This window comes from Elephantulus edwardii, unplaced genomic scaffold (genome assembly GCF_000299155.1).
Source record: "Elephantulus edwardii isolate Elephantulus edwardi_28Jun2011 unplaced genomic scaffold, EleEdw1.0 scaffold00156, whole genome shotgun sequence".
Classification (NCBI taxonomy): domain Eukaryota; kingdom Metazoa; phylum Chordata; class Mammalia; order Macroscelidea; family Macroscelididae; genus Elephantulus; species Elephantulus edwardii.
In genome coordinates, this window is record NW_006399906.1 from 581,834 (window position 1) to 605,204 (window position 23,371).

The following is a 23,371-nucleotide window of genomic DNA, read 5'->3' on the forward strand; positions in this document are numbered from 1 at the left end:
CTCATGAAAGGTCTTCCTCTCCTTCGCCACCTCTCCACTCTGCTAAACATGATGTCCTTCTCCAAGGACCAGCCCCTCCTTGCAACATGCTCAAAGTATGTCAGACGAAGCTTCAGAATCCTTGACTCCAAGGAGCATTCCAGCTTCACTGTCTCCAGGACAAACCTGTTTGTTCTCCTAGCAGCTCATGGTATATTCAACACTCTTCTTCAGCACCACAGCTCAAAGGCATCAATTCTCTTTCTATCATCCCTATTCACTGTTCAACTCTCTGATGCATAGCACGTAATTGCAAAAACTCTAGCCAGGATTAGGCGCACCTTAGTATCCAGCCTGACGTCGATGCTCTTCAGTACTCCTGAGAGGTCCCTCACAGCTGACTTTCCCAATTCAATTCATCTCTTGATTTCCTGGCTGCTGTTACCAAGAATGTTGATTGTGGAGCCAAGCAAACTAAAAGTGTTAACTATCTCAATCTCTTTATCATCCATACTGATGCTGCCAATTGGCCCAGGGGTGAGAATCTTTTTTATTTATTTATTTATTTTTCAGTTCAATGAACATCTACAGAGATTTTGGAATTCCATTCATTCATTGTTGCACCCTTCTCCCCGCCCCCCCCACCCCATTTGCTCCTCTCCTTGAAAAGCAAAAGAATCTTTTTTTTTTTTTAATGTTTAGCTTCAATCCACATAGGGGGCTGCAAACGCTTCAGGTCCTTCTCAGTTTCAGCAAGCAGGGTTGTGTCATCTGCATAATGCAGGTTAATAGATCTTCCACCAATCCTGATGCCACATTCCTCTTTGTACAGCCCAGCATCTCGGATGATCTGTTCTGCATACAGATTGAAAAGATATGGAAATAAAATACATCCCTGAAGGACTCCCTCCTTGATTTTGAACCATGTAGTGTCTCCTTGCTCTGTTCTGACGACTGCCTCTTGGTCCAAGTATAGGTTTCGCATTAGCACAATCAAATGTTCTGGGATTCCCATTCTTCTCAGAGTCAGCCACAGTTTGTTGTGATCCACACAGTCAAATGCCTTTGCATAGTCAATGAAGCACAGATAGATATTCTTCTGGTATTCTTTGCTTTCTGCCAAGATCTCCAAATTCTAACCCAGGTAACCTCAGGCCTCATTAGCCAGCACACGCACCCTGAAGCACTGCCAGAAAAAGAGTTTTGGGCCCTCGGGCCAAGAAAATTTGCATCAGCACCTGGCTTCAAATGGACGACAAGTGGTATTAACCCATGAGAAGGCAATCCTGGAGTGGAAGTTATACATTACAGTTGTACTTAACAACTTTAAACTGAAGTCATATTGGCTACATCATCAGAGACTCACAGCAGCACTATATGTTCAGAATCAGAATCACAGAAATCCTAATGGCTTGGAACTTAGGCCATCACATCCGGGGACGGTCAATGGGAGACGGGTATTAAATGCTGTAGGCAAAAGTGGGAAGGGATAGTGGTGGAGTAAGGAAGTGTGGGTGGGCAGCAACATTGAATCTATTGGTCATTGCTATAACTGGGCAATTGTCTTTCATCTGCTCTTTCTGTGGAATGCTTGTCTGTCATATATTATTATATATATTTAAAGACTGAGACAGACTAGGAAGAAGGTTTGGCCTTCCAAAAAAACAGGCCTTCGAAAACCCTATGTACAATAGAGCACACTTAGACTATTGCTTGGACTAGCACACATGGCAATAGAGACTGAGATCTTAGAAACAAAATACAGAGAAGAAGGAACAGCTGTAAGGAGACACTAGTGATTGGAACGTGGCACGTGAGAAGCATGAATGTAGGAAAATTGGACATTGTTAAGAAAGAAATGGAACACATAAATATTGACACACTAGGTATTGGCGAAATGAGATGGCTTGCCATGGCATATTTTGAATCAACATGTATAAATAGAAAAATTATAACAGATATATTCTATGTTCCTTTTTAATACTTAGGGAGCTCTGATGGTGTAGTCCCTAGGACAATGGGCTGCTAACCCAAAGGCTACATCTCACTGGTGGCAAAGATGTGCAATCTCCTTCCTCCTCCAAAATCTGCTGATGAGTCACTGGGAGTTGGTGCTGATTCAATGGCAACAGGGTTTTTAAAAAGATCTTTGAAATATGATGTATAGGTTATTACGTTATCGTACATTTTAATTTAAGTGATTTGTTTTTAGTTTAAAAAATTTATATTTGAAAAGTACACATACATATTTAAGTTGTCTAAACATGTTTGGAAGCAAAGGAAGGAAAGATGGGGGAAGGGAGACTTTTGTTACTTGGAGATAACTAAGTGCCTCCAGGACCATACACGAGAGAGAAAGAGAAAGAGAGACTGCCACTAGAGGAAGCAAGGACTCTGATTCTCAGCCTCCTACACTGATGTTCTAGTGGGCAAGGTGTTAAGCTGCCAACCCAAAAGCAGGTGGTTCAAATCCACCAGCTGCTTCATGAGAGAAAGACAGGCAGTCTCCTCTTGCATGATTTACAGCCTATGAAAATTTGCTGCATGGTCAACTATGAGTTGGTTCCCCTCAATGGCACATAACAACAAATCATGAAAGGTACTGCTTTGTGATATTTCTGTTACAGTACCACCAGAGAATGAAGACAACAGTATTATTTAAAATGAAGTAAAAGTGTTCTTTAGAAACAATCATGTCTAGTTTTCCTTTCTCTTAAACTCCCAGATATTAAACCAAACTTTGCCAAGAGGAATTAGAATTTTAATTACCATTTCCCGAACTATTTCACCCCCTTCACCAGGGATCTAGCCTTCCTGAAATAGAAAAAGCTCTAGAGGTGAAGGTTTAATGGTTTTTTTCTTCAATGAGAGTATCTACAAAATAAATACATTTTGAACTCTCCTCATAATGTTCTCTTATTATAGCCTTTTCTCTTAGTCACTTTCTCTTAGTCAAGTGTCACACAAATTTATATGCACCATTTACAAAATCACAAAGTGAAATGTGTTAAAAATAACTCAGCAGTGGCAGATGAAATGCTTTTTTTCTACTTAAAGAGAATATCAAATGTGCTATTGATGTGGATGATTACTGAAATAGCTTATTTCAGTCTTTAAAAAATCCGAACAGAACACATAAATGCAAAATAAATAGCAAAACTAACAACTAAATTTTTAATTTTATTATGTACCAAATATCCATTAAAATGGACTTTAAAGAAGAATATAGTTATTAGAACGCACACACACACCCCCGATGCTGTGTTTTATTAGATGGGCTAGAGTTCAGAGCTGTTGTTCAGTTATTCACAGGGTCACTATGAGTCTTACTGGCATCTCATGACAACAATGACAACACAATTAGCCTGCTGGATCCCTGGAGGTACTGTAGGCTAAGGAATGGACTGCTAATCAAAAAGTCAGTGATTTGAACCCACCCTGTACGACAAAGATGAGGCGGTTTACTCTTGTAAAGCTGTGCATCCTGGAAACCTAGGGGGCAGATCTCCTCCCATACGATCACCATGAACTGGGAGCAAGTACACGACAGTAGCTATTTCTTTTTTTAAAAATCCTGTTTTAGAAAACATGTACACCTCCATGCTTGAAACCATATAGCATTCTATTGAAATGTTAGAGTAATTATGAAGTGAAACGTTCTTTTCATGAATTCTATTTCACAGTAGTCATTATGAGTCGTGCTCAACTCAAAGGCAATCAACAACAGTAACAGTAGTATATAGTAGGATCCCAATTTTTGGCAGAATTTGGGTATTATTTGTTTCAAAAAAATTAATATATAACTTTTTTCCATGTGTGTATTAACCAATTAAACTTTGCTTCTTTATATCATCCTCCCGGCACACTGGATACTCCAGTCTGTAAAATGGTGAAGAAAATTGGGCCTCTGTTTTTCAGTGCTGGCACTCCTACCACAGTCCTTTGCATGCGATAATGTCTCAATAAACACATCTTGTATTAATTAATAAAATGTGTTATTTTGTCTTTCTTTTTCAGCTTGTAAGTTATCTAGGAAGGCAATAATATAAATATTTCTCTCTACCCCTTACTCAGTTATTAACAGTGGGATTTTTCTAAGCAATTGTTAAGTATTTAAACAAAAATTAGAAAATAATGACATTTCATTTCTTACTAATGACAGCTGGTGGATGCCATAAAATTCTCTGCATTGCAAAACGAAACTTAAGGACTCTTTACTCATCATGATACTTCAACTCTTGTTATGTGCTATTGACAGTGAGTGACAGTTAAGTCAGAACCAACTCATAGCTGACCATCCAGTGCCTTTCAAGTGGCTATAAATCACATGAGAGATGCCCATGTTTCTTCCTTGGAGCAGCTAATAGATTTGAACAACATGTCTTTGGAATGGCAGTGCAACTTCTTATAACTACAACACTTGAATTCTCTATAATACCACTTTCTTAAAAATAGCATAACTTTTGGGGAGCTCTGGTGGCCTAGTGGCAAGGAGCTGCAACTATAATCCCAGAGGCGAACGGTTCAAATCCACCAGATGCTCTGCCGGGGAAGGAGGGACAATCTCCTCCTGTACCAGTCAGATCTGATTCGATGGTACACGCAAACAAAAATAATAAAATAAAAAAATAGCATAACTTTTAAAACTTATTTTTTAAGAAGTAATTCTAAGAAGAAAAGACTGTAAAACAACAAGCACATATCTACTGACAAACAAAGAAAACACTTTTAAAAAGCAGGGAAGAAGAGTACAGGCTAAAAAGTAACAACATGTCCATAAAGCTAAAGTACTGGAAAGTAGATGTTTTCACAGCCATGTGCTAACCTCTTGGCTTCCTCATGAATAATACTCTTGATAGCCTCCCAAAGCTCATCTGATTCTTTAGAGTTCAAGGCCTCAAAACTGCTCCTGAGGTAATTTTAAAATTCAGGTGGGATAGACTCACGGTAAAATTCTGTTTCTTGTGGATTTGATTTAATTTTCTTTAGTTTTAGTTTGCACTTAAATGAGTAATTAATGGTATGTCCCACAATTAATAACTGGACTAGTTTTCACAGCTGATATTGAGCTTCTCCAGTGATTCTTTCCACACATGTATTTGATCTGATTCCTGTATACCACTGGTTGAAGTCCATGTGTATAGTGATCGCTTACATATTTCTTATAAAAGGTATTTTTAAGGACTAAATCATTGATTGTACAAAATTCGGTCATTCTATCTCCAGCCTCATTTCTGTTACCAAGTCCGAGCTTTCTGATTACTAATTCTTATTCAGTGCTCTCAACTTTTGCATTCCAGTCACTCATTATTGTTAATGTGTCTTGGTTGCATGTTCTATCTATTTCTGACTGCATAAGTTGGTAGAACTCATCTATTTCTTCCTCTCTAGCTCTGATTGTTGGTACATATGTGAATAATAGTGGTATTAACCTGTGTGTGTATGGCTTTCATCCTGTTGCTCACAACATTGTTATTTCAGGATACATCTAGAAATGATCTTTTAAACTATGAATGTGACCCTATTTTTTCCTCACCATTTCATCTACAGTGTAGATCATGTCTGACTAAAAATGTCCCATGCCAATTCATCTCATTTCACCAATGCTCTGTATGTCAATACTTAAGCATTCCATTTCTTTAACAATATCAAATTTTCCTCCATTCATGCTTCTTATATTCCACGTCCCAATCTTTAGTACCTGCTTACAGCTGTTCTTCCTCAGTTGTGTTTTCCCAATATGAGGGGCTCAGCCTCAGATGCTGCATCTGCTTGTCTACTCTAAGTGTTTTGTACTATTGTAGATAGGGTTTTCAAAGACATGTTATTTCAGAAGTGGATAGCCAATCCTTCCTGTTCTCAGTTTTAGAATGTATCTGACAGACAAGCATTTTACCAAAAGGAGCAGATGAAGGACACTTTTCTACTACAGAAGTAACACTGTAACACACACAAAAAATGGAGAGAATGCGATGCCTGGGTAGTGTAGCTATTTCAACAATGTTTCTAAAGAAAATAAAATCAAATCCACAGGAACCAAAGCTTTATCTTGAGTCTATACCATCAGAATTTAAAGATCATCTAAGGAACAGTTTTGACAGCTTTAATACTAATGAGCAAAGACAAGATGAGCTGTGGATATCAAGAATATCATCCATGAGGAACGGAAATAGACACTACAAAGACAGAGGAGCAAGAGGAGGAGGAGAAGACCAAGATGGATGTCAGAAAAGACCCTAAATACTGCACTACAGCACCAAGAAGCCAAAGCAAAGCGAAGAAATTAAGAAGCCATAGAGCTGAAAATATTTCAAAGAGAAACTCTGTAAGACAAAGTAAAGTATTAAAAGGAAATGTGCAAAGAGACGAACTCTCTGGGCATTTCCTAAGGTGAAAGAACTAAAGAACAATACTTAAGAATGCTGAGTGCTTAATATTGAATAACCCAAGAAGCCACAAAAGAAGATGGAAAGAATACAGAAAAGTCACAATATAAAAAAGAATTGGCTGACACAGAAAAATTTCATTAGACAATATATGATCAAGAGTAAATCATGATGAAGGAAGACGTTCAAACTGTCCTGAAGGAATTGGCAAAAAACAAGGCCCTAAGAATTGATAAGATACTAACTGACATAATTCAGCAAACATATGCTGTCCTGGACATGTTTACTCAGTTATGCCAAGATATCTGGAGGGCAACTCCCTGGCCAAATGGACTGGAAGTGATCAAGAGTTCTATATTTCCATTCCAAAAAAAGAAGACTCAACAAAGGTTAGAAATTATTGAATAATATCACTAATATCACACACAAATAAGATCCTGCTGAAGATTATGCAAAAACAAATGGAACAGTACATCAGCAGAGAACTACCAGATGTGCAAGCTAGGTTTAGAAGAGACAGTGGCACCTGGGACATCATAGCCACTGTTAGAAGGATCTTGGCTGAAAATGGAGAGTACCAGAGGAATGTCTATCTGTGCTTCAATGACTGTGCAAAGGAATTTGACTGTGTGGATCACAACAAACTGTGGCTAACCTTGAGAAGAATGGGAATCCCAGACTACTTAATTGTGCTTATGCAAAACCTGTACAGGACCAGGAAGCAGCAGTCAGAACAGAGGAGAGAAACAATGTATGGTTCAGGATCAGGAAATGTGTACAAGGGTACATTATATCTCCATACCTTTTCAATCTATATGCAAAACAGATCATTTGGGAGGCTGGACTTTATGAAAAGGAATGTGGCATCAGGATTGGAGGAAGACTCAATCAACAAACTGCGTTATGGAGATGACACAAACTTGTTTGCTGAAACTGAGGAGGACCTGAAACACTTGCTGCAGAAGATCAAGGACAGTCATCTTCAATATGTATTGAAGCTCAACATCAAGAAAACAAAGATTCTTATCACTGGGCCAATTGGCAGCACCAATGATAGATGGAGAAGAGACTGAGATTGTTAGCAGCTTCAGCTTACTTGGTTCCACAATCAATACTCTTTGCACCAACAGTCAAGAAATCAAAAGATGAACTGGATTGGGAAAGTCTGTTGTCAGGGTCTCTCTAGAGTACTGACGAACAACAATGTCAGTCTGGAGACTAAGATGTGCCTGATACAGGTCAAGGTCTTTTCAATTACTTGCTATGTGTCAGAGAGCTGGAAAACGACCAAGAATGATAGAAGAATTGATGCCTTTGAGTTGTGGTGCTGGAGAAGAATACTGAACATATCACGGACTGCCAGAAGAACTCTAGGTCTATCCTGGAGAGTGGGAAATCAAGCTGCTCCCTGGAGGCAAGGATTTTGAAGCTCTTTCTCACATTCTTTGGGCACGTGGCCAGGAGGGACCAATCCTTGGAGAAGAATATCACGCTTGGAAAGATGGAGGAACAGCACAGGAGAGGCAGACCCAAGATGAGATAGACTGACTCAGTAACTGAAGAAGTGGGATTGGGTCTGTTGCAGATGATGAGATTGTCTCAGGATAGGGCAGGGTTCAGAGTTGTTGTACATAGGGTTGCTATGATTCTCAGGTGACTCGACAGCACATAACACCAACCAAGGAAATTCTTGCTTCAAATTGAGATAGAGTAGGTTAACTCAAAGAGGCCAGCCAGAAGTTGTTTATCCTAAGATCTTGGCATATCGTACATAACAAGCCACAGAATTCAGCTACTATTGATGACCCTAAGTGTTCCTTTCTGATAATCTTTACCTTTACTAACAATTCATGTTTTAAATTATCTGTAAAAGCTTTCAGGTGCCCCACATGCCCCAGAGCACAAAAGTGGGCACTATCTGACCTTCCAGAGAGAGAGGGAGGCAGCAGAAAACTTAATTAGAAGAGGGTATGGGATCTGGAGCCACAAAAAGGAACCTACATCTGCGACGATGACACTGTGACAGCATGTAAATGTGACAGACGCCATAGTGAAGATCAGTTGTGAGATGGCTTGATTTTCCTTTTCCAAGAAAGACCTGCCTTTTCTGTGCCACCTCATCACAAACAGGAAATAAACATGAGCTCTTTCTTGCATGCTTATCCTATAAATGCATCTGTAAAACTTCTCTTCTTGAGAGAGCTTTTTTACCCAAAGGTATTAGCCTCCTGTCTCTTTAATACTTGCGGCAAGCATAAATAAAGTCAGCTCATCCACACACATTGCTTTTGAGTATGTAGACTGGGAGGAAGACAAGGATCCTTTGAGTTAAATTAGGACGTGTAGTGGTAACAAACGTTAAATTTAGGCAAACTTAAAAAAAAAAAATCAAATACATTGTCCTCAAGTTGACAGTGATCCTTCATGGATTTCCAAGGCTGTAAATCCATGGGAGGAGATTGTTCACAGATACACTGGTGGATTCGAATTGTTAATTCAACATAAAACACAGTAGGAAAAGAAATCTTAAATTTATTTCCAATTTGTAACATATAGTACATCTTTTTTTTTTTAAAAGAAAAAAAGGCCTCATTGTCATTACACGGCAGAAGACTACATTTGGGTTAATTGCACAGCCGCTGTGGATTAGGCCTTCAGAGTCTCCTCTATAATGATTCGGTAAAAGAAACAAATTACATGATCCAAAGGGCCAAATCAGCTTCTTAGAGAACACTGGACAGAAGCGAGAACTTCAGTAAATACTAAGTAATTTCACTTCATTATTGAAAGCCTAAGCCTTGGGCTAATGAAGTATCAGAACACTGAAGTAAACCAGGCAGGAAAGAGGGCATGGAGCAGAGGGAGGCTATGCAGAAAATAAGTCAGGTTGCAGAAGTATTCAGTCAGACAGAATGATCACAGTTCAACACCATTAAGTGAACAGAAATGGAAAACTGACATCAGAGAATACACTCTTCAAAATCTAAAGTGAGATTTAACGTGGGCGAGGCCTGTTCCTCTCAGCCTGTTTTTTGGTTGTTTTCATGAAGTACAGGTGGTCCTTGATTTATGACAGGGTTCTGTTCCAGTAACTCCTCTGGTGTCATAAGTTGGCTCTGACATGTTAAATATTACTTCCTTTGTAACTTTTTTATTATCAGCAAAGGGGTGCTGAAAGCATAGTCAGTAGAGTTTTGGGACTAGCCCTAAGGCAGCTGAATCCACAGCAGTTCCTTGAGAGGAAGATGGGCCATCTTCTTTCTCATGATTTATAGCCTTGGGAGCTTCAGCTAGGAGTTGGTTCTTATTTGAGTTTTACCTTCAGTATATTTTTGAATCTTACTTTTAAGCATTGGAATGATTAAAAATAAATTTATAGATGTATTTTAAAGTATCCATATGAAATAGATATGCATTACTAACAAGAACATGTATCCTAAAAAGCTAGATAGCTGGTAAGTATACTTTGCTATAACTTGAATGTTTTAAGTTGTATTTGTATGCCAAGTGAATAAAGAAAATAAAAAGAACAACTCTTTGAATGCGTGATATATACCATAACTATATATGCAGTGTGATTACTGGACTCACCCTAGGTTAGGCATCATAAACGATGTGCTCTCAGTCAATCTTGTGGATCACTGATGGCATACTGTGTTACTGTGTTGTGCGCTGGGCTGCTAAATGAAAGGCTGGCAATTTGAATCCACACTAATCACTCTTTTTAAGCATTTTTGAAGTTTTAAAATTCTTTTTCTTTTATATATTTTATTTTATTATCATACTAGTTTATTTACAAAATGTGAATACATTGTTTTCCAGAACAGATTCTTCCAATTTCCCTCACTCTTCTCACCCATCAAATGGTACATCCTCTGATTCAGTCCCCCTCCCCTGCACATCCTCATCTCTCTGCTTCTCCCTTTCCCCTCTTGGATCCTTATACTCAATTCTACAATATTGGTTTTATAGAATATTTGTCCTCACTAATCACTCTTCAAGAGAAAGATGAAGCAGTTTGCCCGATTTATGATTTAGGGGAAAACAATCTCATAAATCCATTGAAAATTCTTCGTAAGTCAGAATAGACATTATGGCGGTGGGTTAGAAAAGTTATTTTAAACTTTCTAAACATATGTAAAACAGGGATAAAATGAGTTCTAAAGATAAAAATATATTTAGAACATAGACATATGCCTAGGGAGACCAAGTGGCCTGGTCTGTAAAAAGCTGTGCTAACTCCAAGGTGATGCCTCTGCAGTTCTAATCCACTAGCTGATGCATGAGAGAAAGATGGGCAGTTTCTTCCCGTGCAATTTATAGCCTCTGAAAATCCACTGGAGGATCAGCTATGAGTCAGTTCTAACTTGAACAGCAATGGCATACACAATACTATTATTTATTATTGGTTTTTCTATTATCGTTAAAGTTATCTTGCATATAAAACGAAAAAAAAAAAAAGCTTCAACAAGAACTAGTTGTTTGCCACAGTATCTATTTTACCCTCACTCACATCAAGTTTACTTAAGGGTACTTAATGTCTCCCTCCTGTTTTGGAAGGCATTACTCTCACACTCAGCTCTCACAGTAGGTCTGGATTGTTTTAAATCAACCATTTAAGCTCATTCTCCTGCACCACTCACTGGCTCATAGATAGGCAAACTAGCTTCCACCAAGACAACCTGAAGTATGAAAACCACATATGTATCAGAATAGTGCTGTGCTCCACAGCACTTTTTATTCCAAAATTGGTTTACTTACAAAGGTGCATACATTGTGCTTCACACTGTTCTTCATTCATAGTACATTTCATACAGTCATTCTCAGGTATTATGTTTTATGAAAATTAACCACCACTGGACCTTGCCCATCACTATCCTATCATTTCACCAGGATCATTCTGATTTCCATTCCCCTCACCCTTCATGCAACAAACTAATCAACCTGTGGTTTCATCCTTACCCAACCTCACCTCTCTGTACTCACTCCTTTCCCCCTTGGGTTCCCATACATGTTTTACTAGTTATCCTTCTACAGAATTATCACTTTCAGTGGCTGATTTTTAAAATTTTAGATATTTATTTTTAACTTTTTAAATTATTATTTTTTGTACCATCAAATCAGATCTGACTGGTACAGGAGGAGATTGCCCTTCCTTCTCCAGCAGAGCATCTGGTGGATTAGAATTGCACACCTCTAGGATTGCAGTGCAGCTTCCTGACATTAGGCCACCAGAGCTCCCTAATTATTTATTTATTTTTTTAAAATGTAGACTAGGAGACCTTCCTTTCTTGAGACTTCTGGATAGACTCCAAACTTTGATTAGCAACTGAGCATCATCCAGAGACACTCTCCCAATAAGGACAGGTATATAGTTTATTCAGGTCACTGAGATACAAGATGTTTGAAGTGTGAAGTGTGAAAGAAATGTTCTTACACTTTTGGGAGAAGTGCCAAGAACTGCCCCTGGAAGCAAAAAAGAAGTACCAGCTTTAAGATGAAGCTATCCTGGAAAGCAGAGAAGAGTGAAGGGGACATCTGAGCTATAATCAATGATTTCTATTAATCTGGAACCAAAACGAAAGAAGGAAAACAAAGATTCAAACAGGAATCTAGACTACAGGACAAATAAATGATATGCACAGTAGTCTTATCTACTGTGAAACTAGATGAACTAGATACATGATTTTTACCATTGACAAGTGTTCTGACGAAGGACATAGTAGATGTACTCTGAGAGAAAGACAAATGTGGGGCAAAATGAAAATACTGAACAATTTAGACTTACTGTGCTGGCAGAGACCAGACAAACTGACCTCTTTGCTGATTACCTTGAGACCTTTGAATTAAACCTTTTGGAGGTCACATTTCAGTTAAAAAACAAATTGGTTCATAAGAATATTGGTGACTAATGGTGTGTTCCCTTAAAAAAAAGTATCTCTAAAGATATCAAAAGGCCATTGTATATGTTAAAGAACAGATGAAATGGTAAGGGGAGGGAGGGCAAAGAAAGGGGATTAATAAAAAAAACCAAAACAAAAACAAACCACCACCAACACAGAAATACTGAGAATATTGACATTTTGTGAAAAACTAGATCAATGTCACTGAACAACTTATATAGATACTGTGAAATGGCAGGTTAGCTTGCCATGGAAGTGTTCAAAGTAAAAGAAATGATACTCTTTTTAAAAAAAATAAAAGAAATGAAGGGAAGAGACTGGTCTTGGATGAGTTATTTGAGCTACTGGGACAAACATTTTTAAATATGACTTTCCTCTAGGCTTCTCAATTAACTGAACTGATCAAATATCTATAATGAAAAAGAAAATTATGTTAGCAACTTAAAAAATGTCCCAAGAAAGTTCAGGTGTCCTCATGCTAAGGAATTGCACTGCCAATTGAAAGGTATGCAGTTCAAACCCTCCATATGATCCATGGAGAAAGAAGGGGACTCTCCTCCCTTGGAATTAACTGCCTTAAGATACCTGCTGGAGGATCAGCTATGAGTCAGTTCCGACTTGACACTACACAACAAGAGTGGATACTGTAATATCTATATTGTTATCAGGTTCCATCCAGTAGAGTACAACTCATAATGAGCCAATGAACAAGACATATGAACACAGTCCTATCTTGTGCCATGTTCATAATTTCTGACATACTTGAATCTGCTCCTGCGCACTGTGTCAATCCATCTGGTTGAGGGTCTTCCACTCTTTTGTAGACTATTCACCTTCCAAGCATGATGTCCTTCTACAAAGAATAGCTTCTCCTAAAAATATGCCCAAAGTATGTGAGATGAAGTTTTATCATCTTTGTATCCAAGGAGCAATCATGCTGTACTTTTTCCTAGACATATTTGTTTGCTCTTTTTTGCAATCTGTGGGATATTCAGTACTTCTTCCTAGGACTATTGCTCAAAGGCACCCCTTCTTCTGTCAACCTTATTAAATATTCAGCTTCCAGATGTATAGAAAGCGAATGAAAAGATCATGGCCTGAATCAGGTGTACCTTAGTCTTCCAACTGATATAACTGCTCCTCAGTAATTTGGAAAGGTCCCTGACTACAGATGTCCCCAATGTAATATATCTCCTGATCTCTTGACTGCTGTTACTAAGGGATCCATGTAAGATGATGCTGTTGACAATTTCAATATATTCTCCATCTATCATGATCCAGTTATTATGCTCCTGTGGAGAGAATCTTTGTTTCTTGACTCTGAGATGCAGTGCATACTGAAGGCGGTAGTCTTTGATCTTCTGCAGCAAGTGCTTCAAGTCCTCCTCACTTTCAGCAAGCAAGGATGTGTCATCTGCATATATAAAATGCAGGATACTGATGAGTCTTCCTCTCATGCTGGTACCATGTTCTCTTTATAAAGTTCAGCTTCTCAAATTATTTGCTAAGCCTGCAAATTGAATACGTATGGAGAAAGGATTCATCCCTGATGCACACTTTCCTTACTTTTAAACCATGAATCATCCCCATGCTCTATTCAGACAACAGCTTTTTGGCCTAGCTATATGTTTTTCATAAGTACAATGAAGTGTTCTGGGATTTCAAGCCTTGCAAGTCTATGATAGAAAATTTGGAGGATATCTGTCAGTCTGACTGAATGACTGGAAGAAATTCCTATTTATTCTCATATCCAAGGCAAGTATCAAGTACAATGTAGAAATTATCAAACAATATCATTAATATTATATTGTTGTTGTTATGTGCCATCGAGTCGCTTGTGACTCACAGCAACCCTTGTAGAAGAGCCCTAAATGCTGCTCTATTCTGTGCCAATCTTGCTGTCTCCGACACTCATTCCTACCACCCCAATCACAGAATCGATCCATCTCATCGAGGGTCTTCCTCTCCTGTGCCGTCTCTCCACTCTCCCAAACATGATCTCCCTCTCCAAGGATCAGTCCCTCCTTGCAACATGCCCAAAATATGTCAGACGAAGCTTCAGAATCCTTGACTCCAAGGAGCATTCCAGCTTCACCGTCTCCAGTGCAAACCTGTTTGTTCTCTTACCAGTCCATGGTATATTCAACACTCTTCTCCAGCACCACAACTCAAAGGCATCAATTCTCTTTCTATCATCCCTATTCACTGACCAACTCTCTGATGCATAGCACGTAATTACAAAGGCTATAGCCTGGATCAGGCACACCTGAGACTCCAGCCTGACATTGTTGCTCTTCAGTACTCTTGAGAGGTCCCTCACAGCTGACTTTCCCAATGCAATTTGTCTCTTGATTTCTCGGCTGCTTTTAGCAAGAGTGTTGACTGTGGAGCCAAGTAAACTAAAACTGAACTATCTCAATCTCTTCACCATCCATACTGATTCTGCCAATTGGCCCAATAGTGAGAATCTTTGTTTTCTTGATGTTGAGCTTCAATCAGTATTGAAGGCTGCAGTCCTTGACCTTCTGCAGCAAGCGCTTCAGGTCCTCCTCAGTTTCAGCAAGCAGGGTTGTGTCATCTGAATAACGCAGGTTGTTGATGATTCTTCCACCAATCCTGATGCCACCCACATTCCTCCTCGTACAGCCCAGTATCTTGGATGATCCGTTCTGCATATAGACTGAAAAGTTATGGAGGCAAAATAGATCCCTGTTGAACTCCCTTCTTGATTTTGAACATGTAGTGTCTCCTTATATGCAAGGAAAATATTGGTGAAGATAACCCAGAAATGGCTGGAACAATACATTGATAAAGAACTATCAGAAGTTTAAACTGGGTTTAGAACAGGCTGTGGTGCCATGGATATTATTTCTAATGTCAGCTGGATGCTGGTTGAAAGCAGAGAATACCAGAAGAAAATGTGCTTTATGGACTACACAAAGACATTTGACTATGTGGATGATAACAAATTATGGCTAACAATGGGAAGAATATTATAAGATCCCAGAAAATAACGTACATGAAATATATGAAATACATAAGGAACTCAAGAAATGTGTTCATAACACATTTGCAGTAAACTTTTAATAAGATAACCAAACCAAATTCACTGACATTGAGTTGATTCTTATTGACAATGACTAGAGAAAACAAAGCAAGACTTCCAAAAAAGTTTCCAGGAACGTAAATCTTTATAGAAACGGTTTTATTTTTTGCCAACAGAACAAGATGATGGGCCCAAACAACTGGTTATCAGCTGAGTGCTTAATCACTGCATCACTAGGGCTCTTATTTTAATATGATAGATCTTATTCAACAGTAATTTCTTCTCAAAGACCCTGGGTTTTGAAATTTTATCATTTCTATTCTTTTAGTTTCAATGAGGCTCTATGGAATTGTAGAACACATTAAAATTTAAATACTAATACTTATTTATCAATTTGTAACTGGTGAAATGGAATAGTCACGGTCTCCCTCTAATGATTTCCTGTCAATGGATCATGGCGAAATCTTATTTTACTCTCAAATAACTTCAGCTATTAAACTATATAAAATGTATAATTCCTTACCTTTGATTTTTAGTATATATTTGTCTCTCAGTACTTTGGTATAGTTATACTCTAAAAACAGGACAGGAATCAAAACATTTAAAAGTAGGACAGGAATCAAAACAATCATTAAATTATGGAGAAATTTTTTTTTTATGATTCCATTTATGTCACTGTTTAGTTTTTATTTTTCAAGAAAAAAGTTTTGCTCCTTAAGCAGCTGTAATGGGTGTTTGGGCTGTTGGGTGTCTAAAGTAAACGGGGTGGCAGGGGAAGGGAGAATCTTTATGATAAGCCAAAGCAATGAATGCTGACTCAACTTGTATTGCGATGTATGTGAAAACACAGAATAAATTTTATACAATGAGATGTAAGCAAAACAGGTTTTTGAAGAGGAAAGAACCAGTACAAACAAAGGATAGGAAGCAGAGGATACTGGAAATGCACGCAGGGTATATTTATGAGATGGATAGCAAAGAAAGGGAGAGTAGCCAGGCTAGTGCTCTAGGGCTTGGGCAAAGTGATTGCAAGCTCATTATATACTAAGTAAGAACTATCTATAGAAACAGACTACAAGGTAGAGCTGAAAACACTCAGTAAAAGGAAGAAATGGGTCATCTTGGGGAGGTGGGGAAGAAAGATGAAAAAAACAAAAGACTGAAAAATTGAAAATGACTCCAAGAATATACCAGCTTTCCAGATTCCATTTTCTCTTTCATAAAGAAGTACTTACTGAAAGGCTTGTTACCTAAGTAACATAACTCAACTAAGACAAATGCAGAGCTGAGCGTGTGGTTTTCTCAATTTGGGCTAATACATGAAATCAGTCTTTGAAGATGAGATGCCTTAATGGCCATGCTCTGCTAACACTGCAGAAAAGCAGGAACTTTTTTATTTATTTTTTTCTTTTCAAGATGATCTTTAAGAACTAAGTCGATAACAGTTATAACAGATCTTTGAAATAAAAGAGTACATTTCACAGCATTTTTAACTTGCTGGTTCAAGGGGCAATAGCTATAATCTTGCCAGACGTGATGTGAACTGCCATGACAGATGCCACATAATCAACTTTCACAGATTCTTAAAATGTCAGTGTGGGTACAGATCTTGGCAATAATATAATCTAGTTTTCTTTTTCTATTATAGTGGAAGGAAGTGGAATTACCTGACATTTATTTTTAAGATAGTGATTATGGTGATATTATTTAAAGTTTAAACCTGAAAACTACTGCCTGGGGACAAATCCTGCCTTCCTTATGCTTTTATAAATAAAGTTTTATTAGTAAACAGATACACTAATTTTCTAAAATATTGTCATGACTGTTTTCAGGAAGTTGTTAGTATAGCTGACCCTCCTATAACTGTAAGGGTTAGTAGTGGCGATCTCTCACATAGTAAAAAAAAACAAACAACCAAAAAACCTGTGTATAATTTACAATTGAACGTCAAGAGTTTGACCTGTATAGGTCCACTTATACATTTATTATGTTCCTCTATTGTTATCACAGAGAGTTCAAATGTTATTTTATCTACTTAAAACACTGGGGGACACTAATTATCTCCATGTGAGCAGTCCTGCATATGAAGATAATTAGCATTATATGACATTTTAATTGTATACTCAAAACACTTGAGTTTACTGCATTAACAATAGCAAAAATCTGCATAAAAGTGGACCTACTCAGTCAATGTTAAGTGCTAACTGAACGTATGACAAAGATTCTATGGCCTAAATATTTTCTTGTTCTGCTCTATAGAGAAAAAGAATATTCACCACTGTTCTAAGGTGTTATTTACTCACCTATCATATAGTTGCAATCCCCTTTGACCACTTTTCTACTGATATTTTATTTTTCACACTGTTTTGTGGGTCCCTCCCCTTTAAATCAAGACTCAATTGTGCTATTTTTAAATTCTCAAACAATATACTGGAAAGATGGTTGTAATAATTACTGTAGTAACAATATTGCTTTGGGTAAAAATTGGGTAATAAGGATTTATATATGTATTTGTTGTTATTATATGCCTTCAAGTCACTTGCGACTCGTAGCAACCCTATGCACAATGGGCCTGAAACCTGCTCTACCCTGTGCCAATCTTCTTGTCTCTGGACATACCTACTCTCATTATCCCCGTCACGGAAACACTCCATCTTATTAATGGTCTTCCTCTCTTTCTTTGTCCCTCCACCCTTCCAAGCATGATCTCTCTCTCCCAGGAATGGTCTCTCCTTGCAATATGCCCAAAGTTTGTCACACAAAGCCTCAGAATCCATGACTGGACTGACACAGTTACTGCTGCAATAGGTTCTAGTGTGCTAAGAAGTGTGAGGATGGCCCAGGATAGGACAGAGTTAAGATCTGTATTCATAGGGTCACTATGAGTCATATTCAACCACATCTAAAAACAGTACAAGTACTGTGAGAAGAGCTGCATTTGAAAGGATCAACAGATTCACTTCCTGACAGCATACTTGTCCAATGCCATATGTCTCCTGATTTCCTAACTACTGGTACTAAGGGTTTTGATTGTTGATCCAAGCAAGATGAAATCACGGACAGCTTCAACCTTTGATCTATGTATCATAATGTTGACTGCTTGGCCTGTTGTAAGGATCTTTGTCTTCTTAATGTTGAGATGTAATCCATACTGAAGGCTGATGTCCTTGATCTTCTGCAACAGGTGTTTCATATCCTCCTCACCTCCAACAAGCAAAGTTTTGTTATTTGGATAGTGTAGGTTGTTGGTGATCCTGATGCCATACTCCTCTTCAAAGAGTCTGGCTTCACAAATTTTTTGCTCAACATACATTGAATAGATATGGAGAAAGAGTTCAATTCTTTTTTACATATTTTCTGATCTTAAACTATGCAGTTGTCCCTTACTCTGTTTGTACAACCGCCTCTTGGTCTAGGTATAGATTCTGTATGAGCAGAAATGTTTTGGGACTCCCATTCTTCTCAATGTGAACCAGAATTTGTAATGATCCAGACAGTCATATGCCTTTGCATTTTTTCAATAAAACACAAATATACATTCTTCTGGTATTCTCTGCTTTCAGCTTGGATTCATCTGATATCAGCAAAGATATCCCCGGTGCCATGGCCTCTTCTAAAACTAGCTTGTACTTCTGATAGTTTCAACAATATATTGGTTGTATGTAATGGATAAGAAAGCCTGGGGGTGGTCTGTGGGTGTTTAAGGTTTATTATTCAAAATGGTCTTCCTAGACAAGTATTTATTGTATTAAGACTGGATTAAGATGGGATATAAGCCCCACCCTACAAGAGTCTTCTATGAGTTCAGAGGATCTTGGTGCTATGTCTCTTCATCTTGGAACGTCTACTTTCAGTGGATAGCCTACCGCACTCATTGGTCTGCAAACCTACAGTCATATAAGTCATTCCCCTGGGGGATTTTGAAGCTCTGGAAGAACTTCCAGTGAACTATTGAATCCAAGAGTTATAGAGAACACAGGGATAGGAGGAAGAACTGTTGATGTTAAAAATGATGGACTTATATAGCAGGTCAAGCATTTGTGACAACATTGACTTGACACATCTTAAAATTTGCTACTAGTTTTATTAGAAGAATTATAAAAACAGTTGAGAACTGGGGGAGGGTAAAAGATCCATAAATTTGAGCACTGAGTACTTTAGTACACTGGCCTAAAGCCACAAGTCTCAATGCTGAGGTGGATACAAGCACATTTTAGAAGCTGTCCTCACCGAGTGATTATATCATGCTGCCAATTAGAAATGCTGACTTTTGACTTCCGTAATATGGTCCTGTGTGGTCTGCGAGCTATCATATTGTATTTTTGGACCCAGTAGAGTAGTACGATTGGTGTTAGGATGAGTAGAAAGGGATACAGAAGCACAGAGGACATATCTGACTTCATAGTAATCAGTGTTGTTAATGTTGATGTGGGTAATTTCCCACTGTGGAGTTGGTAAAAGCCAGATATGGCCATCTCTATGTGGTCTTTATTCTTTTTACAATATGTAACACATATTAAAAGCTGTAGTCTTTGACCTTTGGCCAAAAGTGTTTCAAGTCTTCTTCACTTTCATCAAGTAAAGTTGTGTCATCTGCATAATACAAGATGTTGATAAGTCTTCTTCCAATCCTGATGTTGCATTTTTTGTGTTCAGTTTCTTGAATATATTTTCTTAGAATATAGATTGAACATGTATAGAGAAAGGATACAACCCTAATGCACACCTTTCCTGCATGCAATGTTCCCTTTTCTGCCTGGACAACAAAAATGATACAGAATTTATAAAGATTGACATTATAGGAATTAGTGATCTGAAATGGCCATTTTTGAATCACACAATCATATGATCTCTATGGCGGAAATGATAAATTCAAGAGGAATGGTTTGACAGTCAACAAAATGAACATTTCAAAATTTATCCTGACAGATAATGCCTTGAGTGACAGGATACTATACATAAGCATATAACGAAGTCTTGTTAATACAACTATTACAGCTTTTGACAGTTTCAATCTCCTCTTCATCCATCTTGATGCTGTCTATTGGTCTTGTTGTAATAATCTTTGTATTCTTGAAATTGAGATGCAATCCATAGTGATGGATGCATTCCTTGATCTTCTGCAACAAGTGCTTCAAGTCCTCTTCACTTTCAGCAAGTAAGGTTGTGCCATCTGCATAATGCAGGTTACTGATGAGGTTCCCTCCAATCCTGATGCCACAATCCTCTTCAAAGCATCTAGCTTCTCGGATAATTTGCTCAGCACACAGATTAACAGGTATGGAAAGAGAATGCAAGCCTGACACACTCCCTTCTGAATTTAAACCATGTATTGTTCTCCAGCTTGGCTTCCACAACAGCCTGTTGTTGGTCTAGTTATAGGTTCTGTATGAGCACAATGAAGTGCTCTGGGACTCCCAATCTTTTCAATATCAGCCAATACGATACACACAGTCAAATGTCTTTGTATAGTCAGTAAAGCACAAACAGAAACTCTTCTGGTATTCCTCACTTTCATCCAGGACTCATCTGCCATCAGCAATGATATCTTAGGTGCCACAACCTCTTCTAAATCCTGCTTAAACTTCTGGCACTTCTCTATATACTGTTCTAGCCACTTTTAAATGATCTTCAACAGTATTTTGCTTGCATGGGATATTAATGACATTGTTTGATAGTTTCCACATTCCACATGGCTCACCCTTCTTGGGAATAGGAACAACTATTGCCCTCTTTTAGTCCATTGGCCAGAGAGTTGTCCTCCAAATTTCCTGGCACAGTCTGGTGAGTGCATTCAGGGCTGCTAACTGAAACAACTCAATTGGTATCCTATTGATTCCTGGGCCTTATTTTTTTGCCAATGCCTTCAATGCAGCTTCCACTTCCTCCTTCATTACCATTGGCTCCTGTTCATATGGTAATTCCTGAAAATTTTTAGGAACAATCAGTTCTTCCTGGTACAGTGTCTCTGTGTATTCCCTCTACCTTCTTTTAGAAGAGACTTTAAAAATTGCTAACTGGAGTGCAAAGAAGCCAAAACAAACAAAAAAGTAAAGAAGGTGAACAGATGATTTCAAAGAGCAAATCAGGAGAACAAAACAAAGTATCATATGGATTATGCATAGAGCTGGAATTGGAAAATGAAAAGGAAAGAACTTGCTTTTTGCATTTCTCAAGCTGAGAGAATTGAAATCCAAATTTAAACTTTGTGTCACAGTATTGAAAGATGCTGTGGGCAATAGATCCAGAAAACATCAAAAGAAGATGAAGGGATATTAATGATAGTGTTTGATAATCCCACATTCTGTTGGATCACCTTTCTAGAGAATAGGAACAAATAGGGATCTCATTCTATTAGCTGGCCAAGGAGTTGTCCTCCAAATACCAGCATAACTGGTGAACACGTCCAGGGCAGTTTCTATTTGTTGAAACATGTTGATTGGTATCCCACTGATTCCTGGGACCTTCTATTTTGCTAATACCTTCAGTGCAGCTTGAACATTTTCCTTTATTAGCACTGGCTCTTGTTCATATTATACTTCCTGAAATTTTTCAGTTTTGATAATTTATTTTGGATACAGTTAATCTGTGTATTCCTTCCTTCTTCTTTTGATGCTTCCTGGATTATTCAAAATTTTGCCTATAACGTTTCTGAGTATTGCAACTCGCAACTAGAATTTGTTTTTCAGTTCTATTCCATCACTTGCTAGGCATCTGAAATATGGACAATGAATAAGGATGATACAAGGAGAACTGATGCCTTTGGGATAAGAATATAGAAGATCCCAAGTATTGTCGAAAGAACAAACTAACATATCCTGGACAAAGTGCTGGCAGAATGCCATCTGGAGGCAGAGGTGACAAAGTGCCGTCTCAAATACTATGGACATTTTGTAAGAAGAGACTATTCCTTTGAGAGGGACAACATGCTTGGAAAGGTGGAGGGTCAGCAAAAGAAAGAAAGATCATCACTTACATGGATTGACACAGTGACTGCAGAATGGGCTCAAGTGTGTCAGGGATTGTGAGGACAGTACAGGATAGGACATGTTTTAGATCTGTTGTTCACAGATCACCATGAGTTGTACTTGACTCAACGGCACTTAAAAATAACAATAGATTTACTAGTGCTATTAAGGTTGCCAAGTCAACAATATTAGTGACTGCTTCAAATTACTGTAGTAACAGTAAAGTGGAGTGGAGAGTCTTATAATATTTTCTATTTTTGGTCATTAATAGGTGAATACACAAACAAACCTTAGGAAACAGCTTCCCATTCTTCAGGGTCTTGCACACCTGACATACCTAGAAAGATGTGGCAGAATGTGAGAGAAGCATGGAAAAGTGTTTAAGATGTTGTTGTTGTTGTTGTTAAGTGCCAATGAGTCATAGATAACTCATAGAGACCCTATGAACGAAAGACCTGAACACTTATATAACTTTTATCATTTCTCCAAGTTCATAGAGTTTCTGCAGGCAAGCTATTTTGGAAGTGGATGCCACTCCTGATTCCAAGCTTGTTTTAATCGGGGAGCTCCATCAAACACTGTCCATATTGGTAACCTTTATCACATTTGCCTCATTAGTGTCACAGTGTTAGCATCACAGCAACCACGAGTTACCTCTGTAATAAAAAATTTATTAATCTTTTCATAATATTAAAAAAGCAGGGCACAATACGAATGATATAAACATAAATGTTAGATTTCAGACAAGCCTTTTGGCCAATCATGATGATCTGTGGTTAAAATGGAACTAAATCAGCTGACTATAATTGAATTTAAGTTGCTTTGCAGGTGCTACTGAGACAGTTCCAACTATCAGTCAGGTATGATGAACAGAACTACATAACAGAGTTGGGTTTTGTGTCCCCCCCCCCCACTAATCTTTACAGTAAAAGAGAACACTGCATGGTTCAAAATTGGGAAGGGCGTACACCAGGGATGCATCCTATCTCCATACCTTTTCAACCTATATGTGGAACAGATTATCTGGGAGGCTGGGCTCTATGAGGAGAAATGTGGGGTCAAGATTGGTGGACGATTTATCAACAATAT

The 23,371-nt window shown here is 38.1% G+C and overlaps 1 protein-coding gene across 1 annotated transcript in view; it reads right to left on the reverse strand.

The window, feature by feature from the left end:
* Window positions 1-23,371, reverse strand: part of LOC102866788 (tyrosine-protein kinase Fer-like) — a 575,672-nt gene that overhangs the window by 128,690 nt on the left and 423,611 nt on the right. The gene's annotated exons all lie outside the window — the stretch shown is intronic.